Source organism: Pongo abelii, chromosome 4 (genome assembly GCF_028885655.2).
Source record: "Pongo abelii isolate AG06213 chromosome 4, NHGRI_mPonAbe1-v2.0_pri, whole genome shotgun sequence".
NCBI classification, from domain to species: domain Eukaryota; kingdom Metazoa; phylum Chordata; class Mammalia; order Primates; family Hominidae; genus Pongo; species Pongo abelii.
In genome coordinates this window covers 161,480,999-161,506,202 of record NC_071989.2, presented here as the reverse complement: position 1 = coordinate 161,506,202, position 25,204 = coordinate 161,480,999, and the positions used below count along the sequence as shown (strand labels likewise).

At 37.1% G+C, this 25,204-nt stretch overlaps 1 long non-coding RNA gene across 1 annotated transcript in view; it reads left to right on the top strand.

Moving 5' to 3' along the window:
- LOC134761443 (uncharacterized) overlaps positions 1 to 25,204 on the top strand; it is a 330,423-nt gene that overhangs the window by 141,541 nt on the left and 163,678 nt on the right. The window contains exon 3 of the long non-coding RNA XR_010140056.1: positions 4,849 to 4,904. This is a non-coding gene — a long non-coding RNA (uncharacterized LOC134761443). The remainder of the gene's footprint in view (positions 1 to 4,848; positions 4,905 to 25,204) is intronic.

The window sequence follows — 25,204 nt, the reverse complement described above, 5'->3', positions numbered from 1 at the left end:
AACAGCTGCCCCCGCTACTGCCTTATACGTAATAGGCACTACATCACACTATACAAACGGAGGTGTTTATTAAAAGACTTTTTGGCAAAGAGCATATTAACAAGCGCTGGCCAGTGGATTTCTTCTTGAGTGGCAGCTATGATTGACCTCAAAGAGTGGCACTCAATTAGCAACACTGTCCCTGGATGTGGGAGCAGAGTACAGCAGCACACATGCCTTGAATTCACCATACCTGGTTTAGGTTATGGAGGTTTGCCCAGATGACAGACAGGAAACAAACAGATTATCTAGGATCTTGAGTAGGAGGCAGAGTCTACTCTGCCTAGTACCTGGATAAGGAGCGACCTCCTAAGAATATTAGTTGCTTTGGATTTTTGCATGCCAAGCAGAGTTCCCTCTTCATAGTTTTAACCTCCCACCAAGATATTGGTTATATTGTTGATTGTCACAGTCATCAGGTAGCCCTCGTAAGTATTATTCAGTTCAAATTAACATATTTTGAGGACTCTCTGTGCAGCACACTGTGAGATCTCCTGAGGATAATGGTGCAATATTCTTTCAAACTGCCATTTCTGATCATGCCTGTGCCTATGATGGCAATTGTACTATTGTACTAGGAATTTATCAAAGAATAGTCTTGAAAGTAGGCAAATTGGGTGGTGGTTATACAAAAAAGAAAAAATCCCCTCTGTCAATTGTGACTCTTCCTGAAAATTCAGCCAGTGAAGGTTGACTTGCACTTTTGCCTTCTCATATAAAGAGATGCCCTCAAGTTGAAATAATAACAATGTCAGCATATGCGCAGCACCCTGTCCTTTACAAAACCCCTTGATTTCCGTTATTTCATTTATTCTCATAATCAACACACTATGAGACAGAACACACAGGGAATCTAATCATGTTCTGGAGAGGGGAACTGATGTCCAATCATTCACTCAAAATGACTCTCCAAGGAAGTATCAAGCTGGAATTAGAGCCCAGGTCTTCTCTCTATTTCTGGTGATATTTCCTTTTATATGAAATGGCGTCAACATTTATCTCACTTTAGGGAGTTGTCCTCACTTTAGGGAGTTGCTTAGATCAATTCTGTTAATTATCTTTTTTTATAAGGAGTATTGAGGGCCTTAGAGAAGTGGGGGAAGGTGATAGGAAAGAGAGGGACACTAAAGAGAATAAGACGAATACAGGAAAAAAAAATTGCATATGAGTGTTGTTGCCACCCGAAGGTGCCATTTAACAGCATCTCATAATTGATAGGATAGGAGCTCTGCTGTAGTTTCCTTCAAACATACCAACAGTCTATTGTTTGATGTGGAATTCATTTACTTCCCTCTAGAAACACCCCTGCCTCCTCCATGGTAATGGATTTTTAAATTTTTGTTTTGAAATAATCATTGATTACCTACTGTTTACCCCAGTGGTAACTGAGTAATCTTGTGAAACTATAATACTTTATCACAACCTGGATATTGACATTGATACAGTCAAGATACAGAACATTACCATTATCTAAAGGATTATTTTGCCCTTTTATAACCTGTTTCTCAATTGCTTCCCATCTCCTACCTTTTCCTTAACCCCTGAATACTAATAATCTGTGCTCCATTTCAATAATTTTGTCATAAGAATGTAATACAAATTGAACCATATATTATGAAATCTTTTAGGACTAACTTTTTCAGTCAGAAAAAAAAATCTCTAAAAATTCATCTAGGTTGTCACGTGAATCAGTAGATCAATAAGTCCCTTTTGATTGATTTATTTTAGCTCGGTAGCATTCCACAGGATGGATATGCCACAGTTTGGATAACCATTTACCTCTTGAAAGGCATCTGGTTTGTTTCCAGTTCGAGATAATTATGATAAAGCTACTGTAAACATTTTTGTGCACATTTTTATGTGAACATGCATTTTAACTTCTCTGGGATAATGTCCAGGACTGCATTGCTGGATTATATGGCAGTTACATGTTTTGTCTTTTAAGAAACTGGCACACTGTTTTCTTGGTGGCTGTACCCTTTTATGTTCCATTAGTAAGGTGACAAAGTGGTGAAGTTTGCCCAGATTCTCACAAGAATTTTGTAGTTTCACTATATTTTTTATTTTAGTCATCCTCCTAGGTCTGTAGTGACATCTCATTGTGGTATTATTTTGCCTTTCTCTCGTGGCTAATGATATTGAACAGCTTTCTCACATGTTTATTTGTCATCTGTTTTTATTCTCTTCCATGAAATGTCTATTCCTGATTTTTCTGCATTTTCTAGTTTAATTGTTTGACTTTTTAGTGTTACAGTTCAAGAGTTCTTTACATGTTATAGATACTAGTCATTTGCCAGATATGGATTTTGTAAATGTTTTCTCCCACTCTGTAGCTTGTTTTTTTTCATCTCTTAACAGTCATTCACAAAGCAAAAGATGTTAATATTAATGAAGTTCAGTTCCTCAAGTTTTCCTTTTATGAATGATGCTTTTGGTGTCAAATCTAAAAACTGTTTGCCTAGCAATAGATCCTGAAGATTTTGTTTTTCCTTCTAAAAGTTTTATAGCTTTATTTTTGTGTTTAAGTCTGTTATCAGTTTTGAGTTCATTATTATAATGTGTAAGGTTTAGATTACGATAGTGTTTTTCTTTTTTTCCTGGGCTATGGATGTCCAATTTTTCCTTTACCATTTGTTAAAAAGGCTCTTTTACCTCCACCAAATTGTATCTGTACTTTTGTCAAAAATTGGGCATATTTGTGTGCATCTTCTTCTGAATTATCCATTCATATTGATGTATATATCTGTATCTCCACCAATACTATTCAGTCTTAACTTCTGAAGTTATATATTAAATCTTTAGATCAAATAAACTGATCATTTCTACTTTTTCTTCTCAAAATGCTACTATCCATTTGAGTTCCTTTGCATTTTCATATATGTTTTTGTTTAATGTTGCGTATATCTATAAAAACCCTTACTGGGGTTTTGATAGGAATTACATTAAACCTCTATTTCAATTTACCTAGAATTGACATCTTTTCTATATTGAGTCTTCTAATGCATTAACTCAATATGTTTCTGTATTTATTTAGGTATGTTTTGACTTCTTTCATTAGTGATTTTAGTTTTCAGCATACAAATCCTATACATGTTTTGTTAGATTTACATCTAAGTATTTTATTTTTTTCTTTTGAGCTATTATACATCATTTTATTTTTAATTTTGATATCATATGCCCATTGCTGAGATATAGATATTCAGTTAATTTTTGTATGTTTATGCTGTATCTTATGGCCTTGCTGAACCAACTTTTGTATTCTAGGTGTTTTCTTTTTTTGTGTGTGGATTCTTGGAATATTCTTTGTAGTAGTCTTGTGATCTCCAAATGTGTTTTATTTTTTCCTTTCTGAACTGTACACCCTTTATTTTCTTTACTTGCCTATCACACTGGCCAGAAATTCCAGCACTGTGCTAAATTAGAGTGGTGAGAGCAGATATCTTTGTCTTGTACCCCAATCTTAGAGGAAAAGCATTCAGTGTTTTACCACTAAGTTTAATGTTAGCTGTGGTATGTGTGTATGGGTGGATGGGGGTGTGTGTGTGTGTGTTTAGATGCTCTTTATCAAGTTGAGGAAATTTCCTTCTATTCCTACATTTCTGAGAGCTTCTGACAATGGGTCCTGCATAAATTGCTATGTTATCCTTTTTTATTTTGAGACGGAGTCTGACTGTCATCCAGGCTGGAGTGCAGTGCCGCGATCTCGGCTAGCTGCAATCTTTGCCTCCTGGGTTCAAACAATCCTCCAACCTCAGCCTCCCAAGTAGCTGAGATTACAGGTATATGCCACCATGCCCGGCTAATTTTTTGTATTATTAGTAGAGATGGGGTTTCACCATGTTGTCCAGGCTGGTCTCGAACTCCTGACCTCAAGTGACCCACCTGCCTCAGCCTCTTAAAGTGCTGAGATTATAGGCGTGAGCCACCATGCCCGGCCTATGTTACCTATTTTCCTCTCTAACCTAGGTCTATGTTGGATTATATTGGCATATCTTTGAATATTGAACCAGACTTGTATCCAAGAAATAAATTCCACTTGGTTATGATTTATAATTATTTCCATATATTGCTAAATTATTTTTTTTGAGGAGGGGTCTCAATCGATGTGAATTGGTGTGCAGTGGCGTGATCACAAATCACTGCAACCTCTGCCTCGCAGGTTCAAGCAATCCTCTTACCTCAGCCTCTTGAGTAGCTGTGACCACAGGCACACGCCACCATGCCCAGCTAATTTTTTGTATTTTTGATAGAGACAGGGTTTCATCACGTTGCCCAGGCTGGTCTCAAACTCCTAAACTCAAGTGATCCACCCAACTTGGCCTCCCAAATGCTGGGATTACAAGCGTGAGCCACCGGCCTGGCCTATTGCTAAACTCTTTTGCTAATATTTGGTTAAGGATTTTTGTGTCCATGTCATGATGGGTATCGGTCTATAGTTTTCTTTTTTGTACTTTTTCTGATTTAGTATCAGCAATCAGAGGGATCCTAGCTTTATAAAAGAATTGGAAAGTATTTCCTCCTCCTCCTCTTCTTTGCTCTAGAAGGGATTGTGTGGAATTGGTGTTATTTCTTTTTAATCATTTGGTTAAATCCTTCAGCAAAAGCATCTGGGGCTGAAGATTCCTTCATGGGGAGTTTCTAAATTGTGAATTTAATTTCCTTAATAGTTATTGGGCTATTCAAATTCTCTGTTTTACATTGAATGTGTTGTGATAGCTTCAAGGAATTGATCTATTTCATCTAAGTTGTCAAATGTGTAAGTGTAGAATTGTTCATAGTGTCCCCTTATTCTCCTTTTTATGTTTACAGTCTCTGTAATGACATCCCCTGTGACATTCCTGATACACCACCTGGAAGGAGAGAAGGTATGGAGGGAGAGAAGCTATGGAAGGAGAGAAGGTGTGCTTCCTTACTGGGTTTGGGTGGAAGTCCAGGTTCCCCCATATGATTTACTCTGATACTGATAGGGATTGGAGCTTGTTACTGCCCAGCAGGGATAAAAGTTTCAGTTCCTCATTTGGCCTTCTCAGACAGCACCCTGGCGGGTTGGGGGAGGCTGGCACTCTTTGTTACAACATGGAAGTGAGGAGTCAGAGTGGCTGCAGGAGTGCCATTATTGGCTAAACATTTTCTGGTTTTGCCTGAACACTCTGCTTTGACTGGAGAAAGTCTTTTGATGTTACTTGGCTTGTTTGTGCCTTTCGGTATTTCCAGTTAGCTGGCTTCACCAGCACTTAGTCTGGGTTGTATGATGCAAAAAAAGAAAACCCAGGAAACTCGTGCCCATGTCATCATTCAGGGCACAGTTCCCTATCCAGTCTGCCACCATCTGCCCTGTTTTCAGAGTCGTCTTATGTTTGTCTTATAATGTTCAGCATTTTTATTTGTGCTTAACAGGAGAAATAGAGATAGGTGTTATCTATTTTGTTTTCTCTGAAGCTTGCCGCTTTACTTTAATAACAGACATGTGCCTAGAAGCATGCCTGATGTCCGAATTGTTTTTATTTAAAAACATTTTAATCCATATATAAAACCATAGGATTTAGAAAAATGAACAAAGGACCAGAAAAGATAAAGAAGATTGAGCTTTCAAGGAGTGGCAAGTAATCTGATATAGCTCTGATATAATGGGTGCATGGTAGGTCCTAAAGAGCAGGGGCTGGAGATAAGGACCTTGAGCAATTTGAATTTCTTCTGTGCTAACGGGAAGCCATTGAAGGCTATTGTGCAGACCGGAGCATGGCTTGAGGGCGTTTTTTAGGTCACCCTCCTGTAACATGCCCTCTGAGATGACCAGAGCTTGAGCTAGTGACATACATAGTTATTGAAACAGTTAACATGACAACTATAATATAGTTGAACATGGTCAAAATTGAGGTTTTTCCAGACTGATTTGTGTACTGAATCAAAAGGGCCTACAATTATTTATACAAAAGCTAGTAACAGCATCCAGCTGTTTACTACGCATACCTGTAATCTGTACAGTTATTTCATAATGATAAATTATGCAATTAGACTTCCATCACTATAGATATAAACATGACAGAAAAACTGATTATAGTTTTGTATTCCCTTGGTGCATTAATAGAATCAATTATGCTGCATTTTCAATATGACAAACTGCTGGAGAGATTGTGCATGATTTTTTCCCTCATTTTTTGTATTGTTAATTTGCCAAGTAATTATCTCTTCAGGCAAGACTTCAGGTTACTGAGACAAATCATTTGGGAAAACTGGAGACCGGGGTGAGAAGTCCTTTTGAGGGTTCATCTTCACTCTGCTGTCTTGTAGATTATGTCTTCTCAGTCCTCACCTGTGGGCTTTGAGCAAGTATGTAAGATCATTTTGCTTTGGAGAATAGACCATGGGTAGAGAGAGAGAAAAAAAAAAAAAAACCTGAGAAATGAGATTTTTTTCCTAAATTTTAAACATATTATTATAACTATTTAATTTTTACAATGGAACTATTTCTAAGTGAAATCTCATTTGCACCTCAATGCATTAAAGAGTTAGACTGGGAGGTGCTCTGGCTGAAGTAGGAGAGTTGTGCCAGGATTTCCCTGCCTGCCTTCAGGAGCCATTCTGTTAAGGTAACCCCAGAGACAAATCTGCAAAAATAATAGACCTGGTTTGAAACATTGCAGTTCTGCCTGAGTTGGTTACATTCTTTGATGTTTACAGATGAGAAAATCCGTTTATTCATTTATTCCACAAACAATTATCCGGTACCAACACTGCCAAGCACTGTGCTGGGAACTGAGACTATAACACTAAACAAGATAGAGGGTAAGAGACTCACAAAGACTATTGACTCCTAGTCTTTGGACCCCTCTCTAGACAGCATGCTCCTCTGTGGTACCCATAATGCACATATTGGGTTTCTTTGCCTCCTCAGTGTTTGCCTTTCTCCTCTCCTACTCAGGTGGACAGTGACCTCATGCTCTCTCTAATAAGTTCCCCAAATAAAAAATATCTATCTAAAATAGCTATCAACTGTGTTCCTTCTAAGAATAATTAATTGTCTCACAATACTGTTGAAAATAGGAAGGGGCTTTTAGGAAACCAGGAGTTGAGTAATGTTTTTTAAAACTGGTTGTGTTTTGTTTGTTTGTTTGTTTGCAAACTGTAGTGGCATGCGTATCCTTTCTGAGCCCAAAAACTGGTTGGTGAAAAGTTTCTGCTACTTGTAGCCTTATTTCAGATGTTGTTTTCCTTTGTAGAGAGACATACTTCTCTAATCCACAAACTCCATCTCTTGTCTCATTTATCTAATTTAAGGTAGCAATAGAAGTTGGATTTCCAGATTTAGCAAATTAAAACATGGAACACCCAGTTAATTTGAATTGTAGGTCAATAACAAATACTTTTAAGTATTAATATATCCTAAATAATATATGGCACATTTTTATACTAAAAAATTATTAAATTACTATTTTTAGTATAAACATGACATTAAATATTGCATAGATCATATCCATTCTAAAATATTAATCATTTATCTGAAATTCAGACTTAACTGTCGTATTTTGGTAATGCTAAGTGGAACATAGTGATTACAATTACTAGCTAAGTAGTAAGTCAGACTGGAGTTCTGTCAATTTCTAACTTGCCAAGTTACTTATAAACCTCAATTTTCACAACTTTAAAATAGAGATTGACAAGACAACCCATTTTCTGTATTTGTTGAGAGTATTACATGCATGAATGCTTTTAGAGTGCCCTGCAACTGCATTTTTTTCACAGTAAGCTTTTAATTGATGGTGGCTGTTTTTCTTCTTTTGAACTCCAGAAAACATCAGTGTGTGTGTGTGTGTGTGTGTGTGTGTGTGTGTATGTATATATATGTGTGTGTGTATACATATACATATATACATATAGAGAAAGAGCGAGTGTGTGTGTGTGTGTGTGTGTGTGTGTGTTCTGTCCCACTGAAACATTCTGCTGTAAGTGAAAAGAGGAAAAATGGATGCATCACTCACGGTATTTCAGGATCGTTGAGGCAGAAAAACAGAGCTATGGAAATGCAAGCTGTTATTATACAGTTAGGTTTCATGGCCTGTTGGAAAAAAATCTGGGCTTAATTCAAGAGTTATTTGCATTGCTCATAGGATAGCACAGATATATTTTCAGTCTGTCAAGCTCATTTTCAAGCACTATGGGTTCCGCATAGTTTAAATGAATTTTGCCAGCCATGTTCCCGTACTGAGAAATCCAAGGCATATGTTCCTGATTCATTTCCACTGAACCAATCAAATTGTTCTTTTCTTTCTTTTTTTTCCTAAACTCATAGATATTTGCAATGTGTCAGGAGATATTTTATTTCGATGTTCTAGAATTAGTTGTTATTAACAAAGATACTAGTGATTATGAATTTATGTGTATACCTGCCTCTCTTATACCACCTTTTTATCTATAGTATAATCACTGCTCAAGTAGGATGTGGAATTGTATATTGGCAGCCTCTGAGCCAGAATATTTCCATATGAAAAAATCGAATGGATATTAACAGCATCAGTCTTTTAAACAAATTAGAATTTCAAAGAGCATTGATAAGCAAGTTTACACCTAAAACTGCTATGAGTAACATCCAACAAGTTCAGCCCCTTAATAGCGAACACTGGTTAATATAGCTGAGATAGCTGGCATTTTTGGTATTTATTTTTATGCCTACAGTAAAAAGATACAATTCATTCTAGGGATCAGAGTGCTAAGGACCACCCCATTTTCCCCTTTGCCTGATTATGGATTTTAAATAACCACAAACATCAAAAAGAAATAGAATTTCATTTGTACCAATATAGTAGAGTTAAACCATGGTATAAAAGCTGCTAAAGAATGACTCTAACAAATGCTATGAAAATATATTTGAATAGCTTGATAATGACCAGAGAGACCATTATAAGAATTGCTATTGATTTTTCAAAAATATTTTAGTAACAATGCACTAAATAGAATTTTTTATGTAATTCACCTGAATGAATATTGCAAAATATGATATAAAGTTGATTTTAACAATCCAAACTTTTGGATAGACCATTTCAGCTACACATTTAATCTCAACAGTTTTCTATATGTATATACATATATATATATATAAAAGTTTTTGTAATCTGTATTCACAAATTAAGTGACAAAAGTTAAGCATTTTTGATTGAATGCTAGAGTACTGTCCATTCATGAGTAAATAGTCATTCTGTGGATGGCAAGGACTCAAATGATGCCTGAAGTTACAGGATTGATGCCATACCTAATTTACTTTAGGGATGTGGTGGCAGGACACTCAGGATAAGGCTTAAGGGGTAGGCTATGTTTTTTAATAAGCAGTCTTTTCTTCCTTAAGCCCTCAAGAGTTGCTATTTGTCACTTTGCTTGAGTGATCAATCTAATTTGTATTTTAATTATTTACACACATTTCATATCTATCTACTAGACAGTGAGCTGATGGAGGGCAAAGTCTCTCCACAGAATCTGATTCAACTTTGTTTCCTTTGTATCCCCTGTATGGTGTCTTTACCATGTTATCAGTAAATATTATCTTTAACCCATGTTTAAGGGTGGGGAATTATCTATGGACATGTATAAAAAGTAGACATGGCTAGTTATGTGCAATCAGTTTATAGTCAGGCCTGACAGGCTCACCTGCAGCTGGAGCCAATAAATCTATTAAGATTTTTAATACGGGCAACTTTGCAGTCTGCAAAAGTCATCAGACACACTGAGCAAATCTTTAATCAACTCATCATCTAGTAGAAAGAGCACAGGGTTTGGAAATGGAAGACTTGAGTATTTGTCTCATTTCCATCATGTACTATGAAGAGTGCATTTGTGCAGAGTTAAGGAAATTTCTTCAACTCTTAGAATTTGCCCCCTTTGTGAATGGCAGCACTCACTCACCCTGTTTTCCCTTAGAGTTTTTGTGGTGATACAAATGAGATTAGGTACTTCTCAGCATCTGTCCTGTACAGAAATTCTCACAAATGGGCAAAGATACATTGATAGGAAAGTTTACGTTAACACTATTTGTAGCAGTAAAAAATTAGAGTCAGGCTAAGTGTTCATTAATTGAAAAACAGATAAACACTAGTCCATCCATCAGATTAAATACTATGCAACTGTTAATGATGCAGATCTACATATTAATAAAAAAAATCCCCATGATACATTTTGAGTGGAAAGAATTGAAAATCTGGCATACCTATGGTTTCATTTTTAATTAAAAAAATAGAAGTAAATGGTATGTGGGCAGATGAATTGTTAGATTGAAAGCTGTAGGACACCATGAGGTATGGTTGGCTTTGAAGAGTAGAAGTAATAAAATTGATAAGAAAGAGAATAGTAAATATATATTGAGTTCTTAATATGTGTCAGGCACTATTCTAAATGCTTTACATTCATTAACTAACTTGATTGGCATCACAACTTTGTTATGAGGGTACTATTTTTATTTCCACTTTACAGATGAAAAAACTGAGGGACAGAGGTGAAATAGTAAGTCTGAGGTCAGAACAGAAAGTGATCTAAAAGATGAAAACAGGACTTAAATCCATGTAGTCTGACCAGAAATTCTGCCCTCAGGCACTATGTCATCCTGGGGGTGATACCGAAATGTACTTCAGGGATATTTTCTTCCAATGTCATATGTTTCTCCATGGTCAGAATATCTTCACCAAACACGTATTACTTTACAACTCTAATACAATGCATTTGCAAAATGAGATCATACACATAAAAGCATTTTGTTTTATAGCCTGTCATTTGCTGTACTTATATTAAATGCTAAAGCACTAGGAGATGCTCTTTATATTTAAAAAAAATACAAAATTGTTTCATACATCAACATCTGTTTACTCAGTCTTTGCTAGGGTAAGGGAAGTTGAAAATAAGACAGTCACATCTCCAGCATTTACTTAAATTTTCTCCATAATGTGACTCGTGATTGCTTTGCAGATGGGGTCTGATTATCAAATTGTGCATCCTCCTAAACCCACTCATATCAATAGCAAGCACGTCAGACAATAACTAGTGAGTGGTGTCAGCGCCTCATCGTCAGAGATACTGCCGACAAGAAGCATTTGGGCCAAGAATAAGAATTACAAGTGTGTACATTTCTAGCTTTGCAATCAACATGGAAATTAGTCAGCTTATAGCTGCTGAGTGGTCTTATAGAGAGGGCTCCAGCTGCAGATGAAATGCCAAAGCGAGGATGATAAACAGAGCAGAGGCATTCATCGTTCCTTTTCAGCTGTTTGCAGCCTGAGAGCCTTGGCAGTGGGGTGGGGTTGGCAGGAGTTATTGAATTATTTCCAGAGCTGGAGGGGATCTTCAAGGCCTTATTTTCCTACCGTGAGGAACCTGAGGTTCAGAAAGGGACAGATGGGAGGTTATAAAGCAAGGTAAAGGAGGAGTGAGGTGTCATGTGAGCCCAGCATAGGGCTGCAGCCCTTGGCATTTTTTGTGTCATTGAATTCACAGATTTATTCATTCATTCGTGCAAAAAATGTATTTATTTGGGCATTTACTTATTCAAATAACTAGTGAACATTGAATAGTCTAATCTTCTCACTGCAGCCAGAGTAATCTTTTTAAAATGGAAACTTGATCATATTCCTTTTCTCCCTAAAAGACTCCAGTAGCCTCATATTGCTCTCAGAATAAAATTCCAATGTGTTACCAAGACCCATGAGGCCAAGTGAGATTTGGCCCCTGACTGCTTCTTTCAGTTCACCTTGTATCACTTTCATCTCCCATCATCTTTATCACTACCTTCTAGCCACACATCTGGCTTTCTGTCCTGAGGTCAAGCTCATCCCTACCTTGCCTTAGGCATTTGTGTCACAGTTCCCTTTGCCCAGAATGCTCTTGCAGGGCTCTCTCATGGCTAGCTTACTTTCACAGCTCAGCCTTTTTACAAAAGTCACCTTGTCAGAGAGACCTCCTTTTACCATGCTGTCAAATTACACCCATCCTAGGTTGTTCTTCTACCACCTGTATTTTCCTGCTAGGACTTGCTCCAGTCTATATGTATACTACTTGCCATTTGTTGGTTGCTGTCTTATCCATGGGTATGTTCCCTTTGTGCCTGACTCAGCGATGCTCAGCAAATGTTTGTAGAGTGAGTGAGTGATCCTGCTAGGTGAGATGCTCTATCCTAGGCATTGGTGTTACAATGGTGAATGTAACACATGCCTGGCCCTGTGGCATTTATAGTCTAGGAAGAGTAACACAGAAAAATGTATACATCAAAACATCATTTGTTTATTCATATTTCAACCTTACTAGACCCAGAGCTCCTTCTTAATAACAAATATTTCATAATGTTTTTCATATCCTGATATGAAGCTTATAATATAACCAACTTTGATGCATACTTGGATCAAATCAACATTTTCATCAATGTTAGAAACAAGAGCTCAGAGTTGCAAGGAAAACGAGCACTCAAACAAAGGATTTCTTAGTAAGGCAAATTTACTTCTTCAGAAGGGTGCCACTGAACTTTTGGCTGCTGTGAGAGCACACCAAACAAAGGAGAGAAGGCGTTTTTATTTGTAATGCAGTCCCTATTCTTGTGTCCTTCCCCTATTAGCTAGGGTTGGACTGCACAATCTAGGCTGACCCTGGTTGGCTGACTTAAACTTTTCCAATTAAGGTAAATGTTCCATCTGCAAGGGAGGGAGGGGGAAGGAGCGGTCCCTCTGCTATAGCACAAGGCATGTTTGGACACGTCTGGGCAAGTCAGGGTGCACAATGAGAGTGGGAAGGCTGCTAGCAGGCTAGAAACAAGAAAGTACAAGGAGGTGAGGCCTGTGAACCAAGGACAAGGACATTACTCAATTAAACCCTTTGAAGAGGAATTCACCATCTCTGGCAATCAATAAAATCATACTTTTATAAAATCCAAATATGAAAAGTAATACAAAAAGATTCATTTATAATACAATTATGTTATTTGTTACCTTGATACAATATTCTACAACACATCTACTTTTTCTTCATCTTTTTTTTTTTTTTTTTTTTTGAGAGAGATGGGCTCTCACTTTATTGACCAGACTGATCTCAAACTCCTGGGCTCAAGCAATCCTCCTGCCTCGGCCTCCCGAAGTGCTGCGATGACAGGCATGAGCCACCCTGCCCAGCCACATCTACTTATAATGAACATGTTTAGATTTGAGAGAAATATGACAATAAGACAATATGTATCTGAATATAATCAATACTTTTTATTATAATTGCTGTTTCAAAATTGAGGCTTAACATACACATTTAAATTCACAATGACTGTCACAGCTACAAGTACCTACTGATATTGGTGTATCATTAGCAAGACAAACAGTAAGAATGTCAATACTGATGACTGAATGCTTTATTGAAATAGTGAATAAGTCTTGATAAAGTTATGAAAAAAAATATGATCTTCCCTTGATTTACCTTACAGTTACATTCCTAGACAATTTAGCATAAAACCATGCAAAAACACCATTTGTTTATGTGTAAAATTTACTTAAGTTCCAGGCTCAGACTATCATAAACTGTATTTTCCACCTCCCGAGGGCCTGGCAAGGTATTCAGAAAGTTTTGGGGATATAGGACAATTTTTCTTAGTATAGGTATGATGAATTGCAAGATTTCTAACATCTCTGATCTCACTCAGTAAAAGCTTGTAGCATTAAACAGTTGTAACAATAACAAAAATTCCCCCTTGGGATGAAGCTATCCTTGTTGAGAATCACTGACTAAATTAAATTTATATACTGATGGCCTTCCAGGTTCTAATCCTGTTTTTAAAAGAAAATGAAGGCCTTATTTCTGAGAGGATGAGTTAACAATGTTGACAGTGATGCCAGAGCATTTGGGAAACACTCAGAAGTGTAGATGGGTTGCAGAATGAACCTTAGTGTGACCCTTTGACAAACTTCCCATCCTGGCCTCCTTCCACTGTTCAGCGGAACCTGTGTGGGGTATACATGGCAGATTCAGAACTCAGCTCCTTGGGATTAGTCCATTTGAAGAAGTGTCCTTCTCTAGTGGAAAGTCTTCTGAAAATTAAAATGGAAGGTACTTAAAACATACTAACAGGCCAGGCGCAGTGGCTCATGCCTGTAATCCCAGCACTTTGGGAGGCCAAGGCGGGCGGATCACGAGGTGGCGGATCACGAGGTCGGGAGATAGAGACCATCCTGGCTAACACGGTGAAACCCCATATCTACTAAAAATACAAAAAATTAGCCGGGCGCGGAGGCAGGCGCCTGTAGTCCCAGCTACTCGGGAGGCTGAGGCAGGAGAATGGCGTGAACCCCGGAAGTGGAGCTTGCAGTGAGCCGAGATAGCGCCACTGCACTCCGGCCTGGGCGAAAGAGCGAGACTCCGTCTCAAAAAAAAAAAAAAAAAAAAAAAAAAACATACTAACATCACACAAACATTAGAAATGCATAGTAGACTAAGAGACACTACATAAGTTTATTTGAAAATGAAATATTTTTGTTAAGCTTCATAAAATATTTCCCAAGCTTGAATAGATATGTAGGAGGGAGAAAAGGAAGTTGCAGAAAATTTAAATCCACAAAATCATTCAGCCTACAATTTCAAATCTATTTCAATTAACGAAAAAATATTTATTAAATTCTATGTGTGTTTCTCTATACTACTCATTCTTTTTATTTTAATCTTTTTTTTTCCTTTGCTAAATCATAAACTCTTCTGTGAAGAAACCAAACTTCTTCTGTAGCTTATATTGTACCTAGCATGACTCTTGACACAGAGTAGAGATACATTATTTGCTTAGCCCAGTGGTTCTCAGAACACATCAGAATCACTGGAAGACAGAGTTTGATTCAGTAAATATAGTGGGGCCTGGAAATTTGCATTTCTGACAAGTTCCCAGGTTGTGCTGCTGCTGATGATTCAGGGGCTACGTTTGTTTTGAGAATCAATGACTTAAAGCATAACATTGTGGTAAAGAACTCAGGCTCTAAAACAAGATGGGCATAGGGTTGAATTCCAGTTGCACTACATATTAACTATGTCCTTTTGGGCCATTTACCTAATTTCAAAGCCTCAGTAACTCCTCATTTAATTAATGGGAATGATAATATTTATTTCATCAGTTTTGTGAGCACTATGTAAGTAAAACACATTACGTACTCAGCAGACATCAATTATTTTTATGGAGCTTTCTCTACCAAGAAAGGGCTTTGGGTTACTTGGAGAAGGTAGTATTGCATGGTGTATATGATGAATAAGTATCATAATGGAGGAATTCTAGGAAACACTTCAACTTTGGGTTTAATGATTTTCCCATGGGTCTACTTGAATTAGGGAGGTCATTCAGAGGATTGTAATGTGTGGTGGGTTGTGGGGGGGAAAGTCAAGTACCCATTTAGTTGGTAATTAAAATATTGCTGAAGGATTGGCTGTATTTATATGAAAACAGCTCAATTTGCCTACAGCATAAAGTTGCTGTCTGGGAAGAAATGTAATATTCAAACAGCCTGTAATCAAAAGAGCTACTCCACACCTGGGAAAAGCATCTTGGTAATTTTATGAGTAGGACAAGAGCGGAAATCAACAAATGCTTTTCTTTACAGTAGCAACAGTAATAGTAATTTCAAGCAGCTACTTGTTTTTTCATTTTTTCTTCATTGTGATGATTCCTTTGTTTGTCACTGAGCATAGGAAGTTGCAAGGTTTAAGAATATAGCTTGTGTCCTCATGAGATAAAGGAATCAGGCCCTTTCAGAGAATGGCTTGTATGCTCTGAATATGATACTCACAGTAAATTACCAGTTAGCCCTGGAATGAGCCATCTGGATTACAGTCTCATGTGGCTGGGGAAGAATTTAGGGTGGTCAAGTCTCCCCTGCCCTCTTCCGCTGTTTGAATGCCTTCTAATGATTTCCTGCCAAGCTGTCCAACGTATTCTTCAATGCTGCTAGTGTCATGTGACTCATCTCCAAAAGAAGTTTAATCTGACCTTGACTAGATTTTACTGTAAGAAATTTCTTTCTATTGAGCTGAAAACTGAATGATCTTTTCAGATATGTAAAAGCAGCTACTGAGGCCTACCTGAGTCTTTTCTTCTCTTGACAAATGTTTTCATGACATTGAAGACAATTACTTTAGCAGTTTAGATACAGGGTAACTTTGGGTTTTAGTCCTAGAATATATCATTTACTTTTTTTTTTTTTTTTTAGTTGACATCCAGAGAAGTTAAGAGCTCAGGCAAACATCACCTAGATGTGACTAATATTTACCTCCCTCTTATTGTCTTCATTTTTTCTCTGTCCTTTCCATTAGGTTTCCTGTAGGCTCTGGAATGGAGGCTATAGCATTCTTGGAGGCATCCATATTGGATAGATTTATTCACCTATTCATTTATCAAAGAAATATTTATTTCTGAACATATTCTGTGTACATAGATTATGTTGAGGGCTCTGGGTGTATAAAGATAATAACAAAACCCAGGAGGCAATTAGCTTTTATTTGTATATTAACTTGACATCACTAAAAGTGTGTCTCTTGAGCTTCTTCATTGTTCAGTGGGAATAACTGATTATTAACAGCTGTCATGAGTATTATATAAAAGGGCTTCTATCCTCATTTTGGTGTTCAGTGTATGTGTGTGTGGACCCTATTCTAGGCCCTTGAGGAGTCCATAAATATGTTACAGGTAGTTACATAGGCATGAGCGGGGCAGGAGAGGGCTCTCCCCCAACCCACTGGGAATATCAGGTGATAGTTCAATAACTGTCACACTACATCTCTAAAGTCAGGGAGAGGACATTTCCTGATTATCCATAGCTATTAACGTTAAAGTGTGAATTGAATATGGATGCCAGGGAGAAAAACTTCCAGGGCATGTGCATTAAGAGACAAGATGATGAAGCACAACCTTCCTAGTACACTCCACAGGAAAAAGGAAGAAAGTCTCAGATGGGCATGTGTACAACTTCCTAAACACACTGCCCCTGCTCAATTCTTAAGGGTAAGGAGGGTACTGAGCATGTGGGAAGCCCATCCTAAGGGAAGAATCATGGAAAAGAGGTGAGCCTAGAAAGCCCTAGGATCAAGGTTAAATGCCCCTTTTTCTCTCTTTGACCTTCAGGAGCCCTCTTGGATCTCTTCCAAGTGAACCTTCTTTTCTTGCATGTTCTGAAGCCTTTTTAAATAAACTTCCACTCCTGCTCTGAAACTTGCCTCAGTCTCTTTTTCTGCTTTATGCCCCTCCGTCAAATTCTTTTTTCTGAGGAAGCAGGGACTAAAATTGCTGCAGAGGCCTACAGATATGCCACTGGTAACTTGGGGTAACTCGGATCTCTTCCACCGGTAACGAATACATACCAAATAATACTAGACATGGGAAGTGCTGCTGGAGGAGAGAAGGAGGAGGTCACCATGGGCTGAGCATACTTTATGAAAGAAATGTGCCTTGAATTTGCATGGGTAGATGCAAAATAGGATGACATTTCATGCAAAAAGAGGAGCAGAAACAAAGGTATAGAGAAAGGAAAACCTATGTTCTATTTGGGGCAAGGAAGAAATTAATACATGATTTTTCTAGAAGACATGGTCAAGGAGAGGCTTAATAAATAGGAATGATATCAAACTAGAGTCAGGATGTCCGGAGAAGCTTTTGTGTAGTTGTAGTAACTGTAAAGACTAGCAATAAGATATAACAGGTTCTTCTCATTTTGCCACTAACTTTTGGCAAGAGAGACAGAGGACATGTTTATATCAGATGTGGCTAAATTCCAAGCCAATATATGCAAGTTCACATTGTAAGTATAGAAAGTAGTTTATTCTACACAAATAACATGAATCTAATGCCATAGCTGTTTTCAGAGCATCACTCTAAGAGTGTCTGCTAAAATAATAGTGCACATAAATGAAAATATGCTAGAATGTTAAAAAGTCTGTCGTATAATGTTGAGCTTTTACTGCAAGACAGCAAGTTTGAAGTGTCCCTGGAGCATGTTTTCTCAACTGGGGCAATATTGACACCAAGAAGGCAAAAATTAATTCTTGGTGGTGAGAAGGGGATCCTACTCTTTATGTGTAAAGTACAGCTGTACATACTATATATAAATAGATACACAATATATCTATGATCTTAACATTTCTTAGGGAAACAATTTGGAAAAAGTCCAAAGGGTTCCTTGGGAGGGGATAATAAGGAAGAAAAGATTGAAAAGCAAGGCCCTAGAGAAAAGCCAGATAGTCTAATCCATATTAGGCGTGTGTCAGCACTGGGTACATTCTTGGAGCTCCCAAGAATAAGCCAACCTGGATGTTTACTGTGGCTACTCTTTGTTGTGAGGGCATCATTTTCCTCTGTTTTTATAGCTGACCCCTTCTGGTTGACATACTACTTTTTTAGGTTTGTTGACTCTAGAAGTCAAGATGAGTTTACATCCTTTTGCTCTAATCCATTTTTTATTGTTTAGCTTTCAGCAGACGGTGTTGTTTACATCTGGGTTGTAAGAGCTCTTCACGGTATTCCTCTAGGAATCTCACTACAATGACATAACTTCAGAGCCTTTTTGGGAAACATGGTTTGAGGGCCATTATGTTCTCAATGTGTGAATTATGCATCACAGATTATAGGCCTCCACTCATAACCACTGAGTAATTTGTGATGGTAGGCCTGGGGAATCTGTATTTTTAATAAGCACTTTAAGTGATTCTCATGGCTGCTCAATTCTGTTTTAAAAGGAATGTTCTGAGGCAGCTCTTGAAGCAAGATTTTCCTATTGCAGGAAGAATGATGGGACCTTCCTTCTTAGGTCATGATTGAACTAGTGGATCCTAGTCTCTATAGAAACTGTATTTTTGTATTTAATGTGAATTCTTCAGTATGTCAATATTTATCCTCAAGAATTACTAGCAAAGTTACAGGGCAAAAGGTTTGTTGTCATAAAATCTATCACCACATTTCATTCCAAAATATGTAAATGTCTCTAAGCAAATGTATCCTTCAGCTAAATGGAGAAGTATAACTCTGAAAAATTTCAAACTATAACTTTGAAAAATTATGTTGGACTGATAGAAAAACTTCTGGGCCAGGTGTCTGAAATTTAAACACCAGCTCTGTAACTAGCCTGATTCTGCCCTTAAGCAACTAGTTGAGCAGCTTTGGGCTATAGTCACCAAATTGGTTAAAGCAGGTTAAAAACTTCCCTAATTATTTGGCAGGATATTTGGATATTCAAAGTAAGGAACTGTTGCTAAGGCATCATGAAAAAGTAAAAGGAATTTACAAGAATATAAGATATTATTATTATTAAAAACTGACTCCCAGACGTAATCATGCTTGTGATAGGTAAAATAATTTTTCCCATGTTGTTCTAAGCTAATGGTGATGGGTTTGAAAAATTTTGAGTTGAGGAGGATTTAAAGAAGAGATTAGACATTGTAAGTCATCCGTGAAAGTGAATGTATGTGCATGAATGTGAAATGACACTCCTAGAATTTCCCAGGAACCAAGAGTGACATTTAAGCAACAGAAAATATCAGTAGAAAGAATCATCTCACAGAACACAAATGTATGTCAAGAAGGAAATAGAAGTATGTTGCTCCTTCTCAAAAGGAAAGACTTTACAAAAACATTAATAACATGTCTATCATGCAGCCTTCTTTACCAAAGGGGGAAAATTATTTCTTTATAGATCTTCTTTTGAAGTAACAAAAATGGGTGCCAGCAGTTTCAAGCAATATGTTTTTCTAACTTACCAATCCTATTAAAATTAGAAAACCTACTTGTTGATATATCCAGCAAAAGTTCTTGGTAGGGGTCTTGTGGCTGCCAATGGGTCATGTGCCCATCTCCAAGGCAGTTGTCATGGCTGGAGAACGTGGTGCTCCAATTAGGTAGGCAAGGTCATTGTTAATCATGGTCTTGGGAGTGGGGTTAATTCCACCTGTACTATATGATCTGCAAGTGCTGGAGAGTGACTACTAAAAAGGAAAAGTGGAGGTTTGCTAACAGAAGAAAGGGGAATGGTTAATGAGATAGCACAGACATAGGATTCTACTTCAACCATTTATGCTTGCTGGAAGTAATACCTTATCCTGTAAAAATTTCTGTAGGATTTGACAGCTTTTTTCCAACTCCCTTCCTATTAATAATTACTATTATTAATATCTGTACACACATCTCATGTCCCTACTAGCCATAAGATCCTCAAGACTAAGTGGAAGCTCCTACTCGTCATTCTATTTACTACACTGCCTTGCAAAGGATGTTTTGTTTGTTTTCTACCCACTGTGGAAATAAAAACAGGGCATTTAACCATCCTAGACCTGATTTTTGAAAAGGACATATTGTAATAGGGCATTTCTAAGCCCCTTTCTAGTGTCAAAATCATTCAGTTCTACTACAGAATCAAATAGTTGTTGAGTGGATGACTGACTGCAATAAGGAGGAAATGCAAAAACTGTTGTACTTTGGATTTGCTTGGTTATGCTTCAGGAATGTCAATTACAGACTGAGTCAAACACCCAAATCCAGTAGCTCAGACTGTTCAATTTAAATATGATCTGATAGAGTATTTTTTCCTCACTCTGGTTTTCTACACATGGAATGCATAGTATTTGAAATTGTTTTCCAGTTTGCTGCTTTCATGTGGGAGGATGCAAAGAGGCTGCGTTTCATGGAAAGAAAGTGAATCAGAGCTTATTTTGTTAGTTCATATTAGATGAAAAGCCTTCACATAAATGGGTTATTAAACCCAGAGAATGAGCAAAAATAAAATTGAGATATATAAATAATTAGAAATAAATAAATGATATCATAACTGCTGGCCTTAGTTGAGTACTTGCCAAATGTTAAGCACTATACTATGTGAGTATATGCTTCATCTTATTTAATTTTATAGTGATCCTATGAACTAGGTCTGTTATTCCCATTGGACAAAATGGAAAACAAGAATGAATTATGAATTTTCAAATTTTCAAAGAGATTAAATGGTTTGCCTAGAGGAGAAACAGAAGCAGAGCAAAGATCCTCATGCCAAGTGGTGCTGGTAGGACCCAAACATTCAAACCACTATATTGTGTTCAGATACACTACATCAATGTGTGTTATTTCTTCCCACAGATTCCCACACTTAGGTTTTTTTCTCAGGTTTGAAAAAATTATCTTTCTGTCACTTACATATTTTTCTAGAGATGAAGGATCAGATTATTTAGATAATTCATGTGGCTTGTCAAGGGGTACACAGTGACCACAGTAGTCAGTGAGCCTGTGTCTACATGACTAGGTGATTTTAAAGAATCCTAAAATCTCATGGCTGCAAGAAATTCTATCAGCCATTTGGTACCACCACTCCCCCAAACTGACGCTTGGTTTTGCTGTGATTTTTGAATGCAACATTGATATGGTTTGGCTGTGTCCCCACCCAAATCTTATCTTGAACTGTAGTTCCCATAATCCCCATATGTCCTGAGAGGGACCTGGTGGGAGGTAGTTGAATCATGGGGGCAGTTACCTCCATGCTGTTCTTGTGATAGAGAGTGAGTTCTCATGAGATCTGATGGTTTTATATGGGGCTTTCCCACAACTTTTGCCTACATTTCTCCTTGCTGCCACCATGTGAAGAAAGACATGTTTGCCCTCCCTGGCCATGCTGTGTCTTGGCTATGTCTTTATTAGCAGCATGAGAACAGACTCATACAGATATTACAGAAGTTCAAAACCATACATGACACAACCTAACGCTGTCATTTTAAAAGCAATGGGATTATCTGCCCAGAGTCATCAGCATACGCTTTTGTTGGATCTGTGTGCTGCAGAGGAAAAAGTATCCATTTGGGAATGCTAGGCTATCTGGATTTGCAATAGCTCTTCCACAGAGTAGAAGGCCAGGGCAGGACCCCATCCTAGAACCTGGTATCATCCATCTCTGTGTTCAACTTTTTACACCAATTACTGTAAAACCAAACCAGGCAATTAGCTACATGTATGTGAGTGTGTGTGTGTATGGGTAAACATTGAAATAAGGTGAACATAATCAGGCCATAGTAGCCAAATCATAGGAAGACTCAGATGCACATAGGAATGGAGGTATAGCACTCAAGACAGTACACATTTTACTAAATGGTGAATTAAATATAGTAGATCACGTAAAATGTTTTTAAAATCAATATTGCTATAGTATTCTTAAACAAATCTGTAGATTTCTTTGTGATGATAGCAAATTGCATGGAACATGGCATGAATAGTTAGCATCTAACCTGAATCCAGAACCTACCTCTGTGTGTCCTATTCTGGGGTGTTTTCACCTGTGTCTCTCTGATCAGATTTCTTGAACTCACAGTAGTCTCCCAACATTTTCTACTTTCACTCCTGCATACATGCAAGATGTAGAGAGAAAGTCAAATGATAATCACTTTTTATTATGGCCTTGGTGGCTAGATGTTGCAGCCAAGGTGCCTCTATGCATTTCTAGACATCTGAGACATGTTATATCGGACATCTGAGACATGTTATAGCTCAGCTTCCCAGTTAGCTATTTTCTGTGCCCCTTGTGCAATTATATCTTTGTTTCTTCAAATCAGAGAAAGCAGAAGGAACTCCTTGACCTTTTTCTATTTATAATTCCACAGAGAGTAATAGAAAATATAAACATAATGGAATGAAGCATCTCATTATGTAGATTCCCGTTACGTTTGCCCCAAACTCATTGATGCTGGGTCTTATGAAAGACGACAGGAATAAAAACTGAAGAGTCAGTTGCTGTTTGACAAAGCCATCATCCTCAGCAGGCTTGGTCAGGTCAGCTGTCACATCATTAGCCAAGAATTGGACAGTCTTCATGAATAGTTTTTAATTCATTAGCACTAAGTGGCATGATTGATTTACAAGTATTAATGATTTGCCACTTTTATCAAAGGGTCACTGGAGCAGGGCATCTGTTGAGCATATTTAAGTTCTACAGATCCTTGTGGCCAATTTATTAATGAACATCTAACTCTAGCTTGTTATCTTGTTTCCATTAAAGCACTATTATTTTAGTAATAGCTTTTCAAGGAAAACAAATTTGCTTAAAATGGGGGTAGTATATTTAATATTTAGATAATATATGTTCCGTATTACCTATATATTGTGTAAAATACACATGGTAATATAATTTGTATTATATAACTATTATTACCTTGTTACACAGTATATTATTTTGTCATACAATTTTTCTAGATAATATATTTGTTATCTACAGATATATAAATAGTAAGATCTTAGTTTTAAAAATAACATATTACAAATATAAAGCAAGTCTGCCGGGTGCGGTGGCTCATGCCTGCAATCTCAGCACTTTGGGAGGCTGAGGCGGGCAGATCACCTGAGGTCAGAAGTTCAAGACCAGCCTGGCCAACATGGTGAAACCCCATTGCTGCTAAAAATACAAAAAATTAGCCGGGCGTGGTAGCATGTGCCTGTAGTTCCAGCTACTCAGGAAGCTGAGGCAGGAGAATCACTTGAACCAGGGAGGCAGAGGTTGCAGTGAGCCAAGATTGCGCGATAGCACTCCAGCCTGGGCGACAAGAGCGAAACTGCATCTCAAAATATATGTATATATATAAAGCAAGTCTAGATCATTATATTTGTGTGTATACATGCATATCCATACATATGATATTTCTGCTTCTTGCCTACTCTACTAAGTTGTCATCTGTTTACTGTGCTAACAGGAAGCTGCCCTCTAAAGATGCTCCTAAACTGACAGAAAATAGTCTTTCAGCATCCCAGATCCAGCCCAGGTGGCCTAGGCTTAACTTTAGTGAGACATAATTGTATGACTTTATGATTGTAATGAAGAGAAATTATGTCCACATAATGATACCATACTCAGTCTCAAAAACAAATGAGGTATTCCACACAAGATTAATCTGCACTTCTATAAAAGGAGAGAACAAAGATGTAAAGTTTGATAATGTCTTTCAAAAATATCGAGGAAAGAAGGTGCTGTACTACATGAAGTTCATCTAGTAAGCATATTAAGGTATTTGTTCATTTACCTATTCATTCACTTGACAAATATTGATAGATTAGTATATTTTGTGCCATGCACACTGTGCTGAGCTCCTGAAATATGACAGTGAACAAGATATCTTTACCAAGCTGCCAACTTAATGCAAACAATTAGCGAATGCAACACTAAGTCATCAATTAGACTGCAGCAAGTGCAAAGAAGAAAATAAGTAGGAGTAAACGAGGTACATTTAAACTGGGACTAAAGCCAGTCATGAATAGAGCCAGGGGAAAAATATTCTAGAAATGGTGGTGGGGGAGGTGGTCAGTTTAAAGACACTGAATAAAAATCTGATAATAAACAAATGTGTCAGCACCTAAAATGGGAGAGGCAAGTAAGGTCAGGTCACACAGGGCCTTGTTAACCACAATATAAAGTTTTTATAGTAATTGAAGTTCAAAGAACTTTTCCTGTACAATTCATGTGCCAGTTCTTTTGTTTTTTCTTCTCTTATTTCACTGGTTCTTCTAGTATCATGTAAAAGAGAAGTAACAGTAGAGTTCATCTTTTATTAGCTTTCAAGGGATGTTTCTAAAATGTCATTAAATAAATTTACTCCAGTTTTCTCATTGATATTCCTTGACAAGTAAAGAAAATTAATTTCTATTTTTAAATTTTAATAATTTTCTTCATAAATAGTTTTGGACTATATTGAATGCTTATTCTCATCTATTGAAATGATTAGATATTTTTCTATTGTTTAAATGATACATCTTATCTATTGATGTGGTATATTTCATAATCAACTTTGATTTTAAACAATCTGTCCACTCTTGAGAAAATCCCTACTTTTTCATAATATGTATATTTTAACATGCTGCTAAATTATGTCTACTATCATTTTGTTTATCTTTTGCAACCTGTGTTTTTAAGAGGTATTGGTCTGAATTTTCTTTTCTTACGCTGTCCTTTTTTTGTTTTGGAATTGAGATTCATAAAGTCATGGAGTCTCATAAAATGAGTTGAGTAGCTTGCCTTCTTTTTCTATTTTCTGAAACATTTATAAAATTTGACAGCATAACTCTATGGGTTTGGAATCTGCTATGGAGGTACTCTTTTATAAATATTCCTGTTTAATGCTTATTTGTTCATATAGGTTTGGTTATTCATCGTTTTCTTAAACATTATCAGTTTTTTCAAAATTA